Below are 9,422 nucleotides of genomic sequence, written 5' to 3' on the forward strand. Positions count from 1 at the left end.
TATATTGACACACAGGGAATCGCATACCTACAAATACGAAACTGATTTATACAAAATCATGCCAGCTACCGGCGCTGACAAGGGTGATCGTTTGGACCCTTCATATTTTGAATGCATTCTATAGCTTTGCATTTTCAAAGTGTTATCATTATTATTTCAAAAATAATAAAAAAAATGTTTAATTACCCCTGGTATGCATTTGCATTAGTTAAATATATATTTACTGGGGAGAGCAGTACCGGAGCAACGCACAATCTCCCCAAAATGGCGGCCGCAAACTGAAGCTGTCAGTGTGTAGGATTGAATTTTGAAGATAGAGTTTTTTTTATGCTTTCGTGTATTCGTTACCTTAGAAGTGCTTCGCACTTTGGGCACGAAGGGCTGCGTCCTTATTATCTGTTATTTTGAAATATATCAATAGCCACAATGAGCATTTATATATTATTTACAAACCTTTTGAAATAATGCTTTTTATCTAATACATACAAAACGTTGTTTGTTAGTTTTTGTGTCTTGATATAGAGACAAGTTCCCACGAAACTAATTTATCCGTACTATTAATATTACTAAAGCAGACGTAAGTATATAACCTGCATATGCAGGTTAGTTTCGAGAAGTAAATAAATAATTCCTTTAAAGTCATTTTAAGTGCAATTCATTGTAGAACCAGATACAATCTTATAGATCTACCTCAGTATGTGATTATCTATCAAGACTAAAAAATAATCTGGAGAAATATGATTAATAACGTACGAGTTGTCTTAAAATAAAAGTTGAAAAAGAGTAGCGAGATCGAGTCCTTTCGGTCCATCACAATGCTATATCATAGTTTGTATATATCGATCTTCAACTGAGCTGTTAGCTACAATGCATGGGCGATATTTTCATTTTTATTTTTTCATTTCATTCCTCGGAAGATGCATTTCTTAAATCGTCAAGTATATACCTCCACATGTGATTTCCTAACCTGAGCTTTCAGGTCAAGAAATCTTGCCCTGAAATTCACCTGAAATTGACCAGAAATTCTGGTTAATTTCAGGTGAAATTCAGGTCAAGATTTCTTGAATTTCACCTGATTTCTTGACCTGAAATTCTGGTCAATTTCTGGTCAATTTCAGGTTAAGATTTCTTGACCTGAATTTCAGGTCAAATTTCAAGAGAAATTCTGGTCAATTTCAGGTGAAGATTTCTTGACCTGAAATTCAGGTCAAATTTCATGCAAAATTCTGGTGAATTTCAGGTGAATTTCAGGTCAAGAAATCTTCACCTGAAATTCAGGTGAAGAAATCTTGACATGAAATTTCAGGTCAAGAAATCTTAACCTGAATTTCAGGTCAAGATTTCTTGACCTGAAAATTCTGGTCAATATCAGGTCAATTTCTGGTCAAGAAATCTTGACCTAAAATTCAGGTTAAGAAATCTTCACCTGAATTTCAGGTCAATATTTCTTGACCTGAATTTCTGGTCAATTTCAGGTCAATTTAAGGTCAAGAAATCTTGACCTGAAATTCTGGTTAAGATTTCCTTGGGTGACTTTCAGGTCAAATTTTCTTTGGATCATTTACTGGATACTGTTATGGCTTTCATAGATCTACTTTCTATTAAAAATAATTTGTAAAATTGTCTATTAAAATGATTCCTCCAGTATAAAAACGTCTGAAAAATGAAGAGAAGACATTGTAAGTGTTTTTAAAACAGTATTTATTTTGCAGTTAAGAAAAAAAACTGCTACATAAAACTTAAGCACATGTTTTGCTTATCATTTGTAGCAAAGAGCGATAACTCTTTACCAATATCATGTTTGAGCATCACTTTGGACAGAGAAATACGCAAATTATGCATGATATATATACCGGTATGTACAAAAGTTCCTGCTCTGACACATAGCAATTGTACTTATAATTACACACAATTCGGTAATAATTGGTATATACACTGATGAAGTTAACTTTTTTACATATATGTACATGCTTTGTACAAAGGATGATGTGGGTTTTGTCAGTGTGATATACAATGTATATGGAGCTTTGTATATGACCAGAGGTGTTGCCTTGTAGCCAATCAAAATCCCTTGTTGCCTTGGTCAAGCCTGTTACTTGAGAGTAGCCGGCGCTTGTTGACCTAACCAATAATTCAGACAAACAGAGTATGGACTTCTCCCTCCAATTCAGGGGTTACAGGCACTGACTGCCCCAGATATCTGCAATCTCATACCAACAGAAGGCAGCAGTCCATCCATTTAGGGAGAAAGAAAACCTAAAAAAATAGAAATAAAAAAACAAATGCCACAATGAATATGATGTTGACTAAGTAAATATCATGATAGCATGTACACGTATGTATTACTAGATGTTTCTGTGGTTTGCCGGCATGCATAAAATATGAATATTGGTCTTAATTAACCATTGTATAAATTACACGAATTCTTATATTCTTTTATATATATAAATTGTCATATTGTTGGCAATTATTATTTCTTACTTAATTTAAAGATAACATTAGATTATATTTTTCGTATATTGACACACAGGGAAATCGCATACTACAAATACGAAACTGATTTATACAAAATCATGCCAGCTACCGGCGCTGACAAGGGTGATCGTTTGGACCCTTCATATTTTGAATGCATTCTATAGCTTTGCATTTTCAAAGTGTTATCATTATTATTTCAAAAAAAAATAATAAAAAAAAAATGTTTAATTACCCCTGGTATGCATTTGCATTAGTTAAATATATATTTACTGGGGAAAGCAGTACCGGAGCAACGCACAAATCTCCCCAAAATGGCGGCCGCAAACTGAAGCTGTCAGTGTGTAGGATTGAATTTTGAAGATAGAGTTTTTTTATGTTTTTGTGTATTCGTTACCTTAGAAGTGCTTCGCACTTTGGGCACGAAGGGCTGCGTCCTTATTATCTGTTATTTTGAAATATATCAATAGCCACAATGAGCATTTATATATTATTTACAAAACCTTTTGAAATAATGCTTTTTATCTAATACATACAAAACGTTGTTTGTTATTTTTTGTGTCTTGATATAGAGACAGGTTCCAACGAAACTAATTTATCCGTACTATTAATATTACTAAAGCAGACGTAAGTATATAACCTGCATATGCAGGTTAGTTTTCGAGAAGTAAATAAATAATTCCTTTAAAGTCATTTTAAGTGCAATTCATTGTAGAACCAGATACAATCTTATAGATCTACCTCAGTATGTGATTATCTATCAAGACTAAAAAATAATCTGGAGAAATATGATTAATAACGTACGAGTTGTCTTAAAATAAAAGTTGAAAAAGAGTAGCGAGATCGAGTCCTTTCGGTCCATCACAATGCTATATCATAGTTTGTATATATCGATCTTCAACTGAGCTGTTAGCTACAATGCATGGGCGATATTTTTCATTTTTATTTTTTCATTTCATTCCTCGGAAGATGCATTTCTTAAATCGTCAAGTATACACAGCCAATATTTCCTAACCTGAATTTCAGGTCAAGAAATCTTGCCCTGAAATTCACCTGAAATTGACCAGAAATTCTGGTTAATTTCAGGTGAAATTCAGGTCAAGATTTCTTGACCTAATCTCTTGACCTAATCTTGACCTGAAATTCTGGTCAATTTCTGGTCAATTTCAGGTGAAGATTTCTTGACCTGAAATTCAGGTCAAATTTCATGCAAAATTCTGGTGAATTTCAGGTGAATTTCAGGTCAAGAAATCTTCACCTGAAATTCAGGTGAAGAAATCTTGACATGAAATTCAGGTCAAGAAATCTTAACCTGAATTTCAGGTCAAGATTTCTTGACCTGAAATTCTGGTCAATATCAGGTCAATTTCTGGTCAAGAAATCTTGACCTAAAATTCAGGTTAAGAAATCTTCACCTGAATTTCAGGTCAATATTTCTTGACCTGAATTTCTGGTCAATTTCAGGTCAATTTAAGGTCAAGAAATCTTGACCTGAAATTCTGGTTAAGATTTCCTTGGGTGACTTTCAGGTCAAATTTTCTTTGGATCATTTACTGGATACTGTTATGGCTTTCATAGATCTACTTTCTATTAAAAATAATTTGTAAAATTGTCTATTTAAAATGATTCCTCCAGTATAAAAACGTCTGAAAAATGAAGAGAAGACATTGTAAGTGTTTTTAAAACAGTATTTATTTTGCAGTTAAGAAAAAAAACTGCTACATAAAACTTAAGCACATGTTTTGCTTATCATTTGTAGCAAAGAGCGATAACTCTTTACCAATATCATGTTTGATCATCACTTTGGACAGAGAAATACGCAAATTATGCATGATATATATACCGGTATGTACAAAAGTTCCTGCTCTGACACATAGCAATTGTACTTATAATTACACAATTCGGTAATAATTGGTATATACACTGATGAAGTTAACTTTTTACATATATGTACATGCTTTGTACAAAGGATGATGTGGGTTTTGTCAGTGTGATATACAATGTATATGGAGCTTTGTATATGACCAGAGGTGTTGCCTTGTAGCCAATCAAATCCCTTGTTGCCTTGGTCAAGCCTGTTACTTGAGAGTAGCCGTCGCTTGTTGACCTAACCAATAATTCAGACAAACAGAGTATGAACTTCTCCCTCCAATTCAGGGGTTACAGGCACTGACTGGCCCCAGATATCTGCAATCTCATACCAACAGAAGGCATCAGTCCATCCATTTAGGGAGAAAGAAAACCTAAAAAAAATAGAAATAAAAAACAAATGCCACAATGAATATGATGTTGACTAAGTAAATATCATGATAGCATGTACACGTATGTATTACTAGATGTTTCTGTTGGTTTGCCGGCATGCATAAAATATGAATATTGGTCTTAATTAACCGCAAGTAAAAAAGAAAAAAAACATTTTGTTTATTTGTTCGTCAAATTACCAAGTCATGTTATTCATCCAGAAAACCATTTGTATGTCTTTTACCAAGTTAATTAATTATGGACATTTGATCTATTCGAAGGTATTACAACATGTATTTAAAATTCTACATGGTTAGTATATAAAACCATTCTCCAACTCCAACTAAAAAGTCCTTATTTCTTACATTAGAAATGTATGTGTTTCAAACAAGGTAAATGTTAACCACATTATTTAAAATTTACAAACAGGAACTTAATGTCATAAAAGAAATATATTGACTAAGTAAGTTTCATAAATTTCAGAAAGACAACTCGTATTTAAGTATGAAATCATTTCAGATGTGAAAAAAATACCTGATCTTCGTAGCCGAAGAGGCATGGCTAGTTTGCTGATCTTCAATTTTCAAACACTGTCACGTCTGGAGAAAAGTGCTGTTTGTGGCCATGCATTTTAATGTGGTCAGTCTGAAATATTCAACAGTTGTCATTAATAAAGTTTTATAACAAAGAGGCTACAATACTAGTGCCTTTTTGTTATGATCAATGCCTAGACATATAAATTATAATGTTGGAATGTCACTATTAGATCATGTACATGTTTGTGAAAATGGTTACATACTTTTTATACAAAGCAAGTCTTTCACAGACCCATGTGTATCAAAAAGAAAAAAAAAGAAAAATTGTGACTAAATTAAACAATACATCTGTAGAACAAATCATATGCAGCGTAACTCAAGATTGTCTCCCCTTATTAGTAGTTATTACTACAAATAGTTCAGAAGTTAGGGTCCAGCCTGGACAATCAAATCACTGTGAACTTGGCTTTTACTTTTTACCTTTCTCTTAGAACATAGGGTCAATTACCTGAATGTAGTGTATTAAATATCAGCTTTGAGTTACAGAATTGAACTACATATGTATCCTTCAAATTTCATCACCATAAGTCATATATTTAACACTACAGAAATGCAGGGCTTTGCAGGATATTATTAGATAAGAAGAGGATGAAGAGCCAGTTCTTGTAAACAATATATCTCACTTCATTCAAAGGGAAGATATTATGAAGTATACATGTATATTGTATAATATACCACATGAGTTATAGCAATCTGATTTTAAAGTTAATTATGGAATAAAACTTACAATGAATAAAAACTTTGCTCCCAATACACTTATCAATACAGTGACATTCATATGTATAATATCATACAAACTTTTTTTTCCACATTTTGTTTGCTTACCAAATATAAAAAGTTTGGGTAAGTTCTTCTTTCCCAGTCCTGGAATATTTTCTTGATTAAAATCAATTTTTTATCTCCGGTATTTAATTTCAAAGACATCAATCTGTCAAATCTGGAAATAAATGAAAAATAAACTAATGATGGCAATTTAGCATGTTTGTATCTCTGACATATACATGTATGTACATGTATACATTTTGTGTATATGTAACTATATGTACCTTATAGGTTAACTACCTGTATTTACTTGGGGTTATTGAATCAATATTGCAAGTAAGGTTCTTTAAAAGATTTACTTTTCCTTTTACACCATGCTGATAACTGTTCTCTTAAAATAAACTTTTACAGAACTATCGAATCAGTTAAAAGTTTCTATAAATGTCCTCATCAAAGACTAGACATACGAAATGTAATTATAAGTGTCCACAATTAATTTCAATATTCTATATTTTCATGATAGCAAAATATTAGAAATATATTTATTAAATAATCATATAATTATATTAAGCCATTGGTTGCCAGTTATTTACTATAAATAAGTATTTCTATGTATTTCAAAATTGCATATTGATAAGATTCACAAAGAAATCATCAATGTTGGATCTGAATTAATATTCAGTTGACACAATATGTACCATAGATAAATTTAAGAACAAATTAAAGAATGTTTACAAAACATAAATGCCATCATTGAATCAGGAAATGAGGATTATATTAATTATAACATTATTATTGTATCTAAATTAAAAGCATCACTACTCTGGTATTTCTAATTTCTTAGTCTAGTGATTTTTTTTTTTCATTAAAAAAAGCTGTGTCGAAAACATGAAGAGATCCTTTCCTGGTAGGTATATGTACATAATTATGCACTATATTTATTAATTTGTGAAGCTGCAGAATGTATACCAATGTAAACTTCACCATTTACATATATAAACATTATCCATTATGGTGTGGAATTTATACAAATTACCACACTGAAGTTGTGATAACACTAACAACTAGTGTTCATGTTTTATTTGATTTCTAATTTCCTGTTTTATTTGATTTCTTATTTAACCTTTATTCTTTATATAAGCCTATTTAAGCAAGGTTATGGACAATAGAGAATGATGACAGTCTTGAGTCTTATAAATATATAAGAAGTTCTACATGTACAATTATTATATGTAATTCGCTCAGTATTCGCTCAGTTGACATCATTGGTAAGCTAAGACTAGCTTGTGGAGATGTATTAAAGTTTCTTCAAACAATGACATTGTGTACTCCTAACGCGTACTATGGACTTCCGGTTGCTTAAAATAATGTATATACAGTCATTTCATTAATGTTGAAATCCTTTTCCGTTGTTAGGGGAACAGGAGATATATATATACATAATGTTACTTAATCTCATAGTAATGAGATACCGACACATATATAAGTGCCAGACACTGATAAAAACACTGATTAAAAAGTTTCCATGGATTTAGAATATCACAGGGTTTGCTGTCCATTCCTGTGAGTAATTTATTCACCCGATTTATACAATTTTGTCAGAAAGATGGTTGAAATTTTGCTGGGTGGTTTTTCCAGTACTTATTGAGTCTTGACTTGAAGGTGTTAAGAGATGGTGAACACACCACTTCCTCTGGTAGAGAATTCCAGATGTTGATAACTCTGTTGCTGAAGAAGTGGCCTGATTTTCCCAGTCTGAATTGCCTTTTATATAGTTTTCTGGAGTGCCCCCTTGTTGAAGTTCGTCCAATTTCATCGAATAGTGACTCAACGTTCAGTATGTCCAAATGATTTAGAATTTTGTAGGTTTGGATGATATCTGCGCGCTCTCTACGATATTGAAGTGTTGGTAGACTTAGACTCTTTAAGCGATCTTGGTAGGATAGATGCTTTAAACACGGTATCCTTTTTGTTGCTCGTCTTTGTACATTTTCAATGACGGTCATGTCTCTGACCAGGTGTGGTGAGGATACTGGTGTTGCGTATTCCACAATTGGACGAATAAGTGATTTATACAGTGCCAGGAACATTTGAGGGCTCATATATGAGAATGATCTAAACATTAGACCGATGATTTTGTTGGCCTTTGAGCTTGACGAGTTGGAATGAATTGAGAACTGCAGGTTTTGGTCAATGTTCACTCCTAAGTCCTTTTCCGACTCTACTTTTTGTACTGGTGTTGCGATGCCATCTTGACTAATAGTATAAACATGGTTTCCTTGAGATCTGCCTATCTCCAGGTATTTACATTTGGATGTATTAAGTTTCATTAGCCATGTCTGTGTCCATTTACACATTTGGTCTATGTTGTGCTGCAGGTTTTGTCTATCATCCATATTGTTGATTTTAGAGTATAACTTTGTGTCGTCAGCAAAAAGTTTAATTGTACAGTTTAGCATGTCTGGCATGTCATTGACATAGATCAAGAAGAGGATTGGTCCTAGTACACTCCCCTGCGGTACTCCACTTGTAACTGGATGAGGTTCTGATGTTGCTCCATTTACCGTTACTCGTTGTGTCATGTTGTCGAGAAAGGCTTTGATCCATCCCAACAGTTTACCGTTGATTCCGTACTGTTTTAATTTATGGAGGAGGAATTTGTGCGAGACTTTGTCGAAAGCCTTGCTAAAGTCCAGGTAAATGACATCAACACTTTTTCCTGAATCTATGCTTCTGGTCCAGTTTTCCATGGATTCTAGTAACTGAGTGACACACGATTTTCCAGATCTGAAGCCATGTTGATGAGGAGTAAATAGGTTGTTGATATCCATATAAGCTACAATTTCATCCCTCACTATCCGTTGCATGATTTTTGATGGGACTGATGTTAAGCTAATTGGTCTGTAATTGCTAGGATCGTTTTTTGCTCCCTTTTTGAATAATGGAGTGACTATGGCTTCTTTCCATGCTGATGGTAATTTACAGTTTTGTAGGGACTTTTTAAAAATAATTTTCAAAGGTCCTTTTAGTTCTTCTGCTGCTTCGGTTATAAACTTTGGGTGAATGTTGTCAGGGCCAGGAGACTTGTTTGGGTTAATATTCTTAATGGCTTTTAGTACCTTTTCTTCTGTAATGTCTATGTTGACTATGTCGTCTTGTTGATGTCTTCGGGGAAAGGGAGGTAATTCGGCATCTTGGTCTTTGACAAATACACTTGCAAAGTAGTTGTTTAATGTATCAGCTGTTTCCTTGTTATTGGTTGATAGTTCGCCATTTGGTTTTTTTATTTCTCCTATGGTTGATTTAACTCTGGATTTGGATTTGACATGAGACCAGAATAGTTTTGGGTTT

At 33.1% G+C, this 9,422-nt stretch overlaps 1 long non-coding RNA gene across 1 annotated transcript; it reads right to left on the reverse strand.

The window, feature by feature from the left end:
* Positions 1 to 4,146: 4,146 nt before the first annotated feature.
* Positions 4,147 to 6,015, reverse strand: LOC138313312 (uncharacterized). The gene is made up of 2 exons (XR_011207175.1): positions 5,248 to 6,015; positions 4,147 to 4,715 (listed from the first exon to the last, which is right to left on the reverse strand). It is a non-coding gene; the product is annotated as an uncharacterized lncRNA (long non-coding RNA).
* Positions 6,016 to 9,422: the final 3,407 nt, after the last annotated feature.

Source organism: Argopecten irradians, unplaced genomic scaffold (assembly GCF_041381155.1).
Source record: "Argopecten irradians isolate NY unplaced genomic scaffold, Ai_NY scaffold_0647, whole genome shotgun sequence".
NCBI lineage: Eukaryota > Metazoa > Mollusca > Bivalvia > Pectinida > Pectinidae > Argopecten > Argopecten irradians.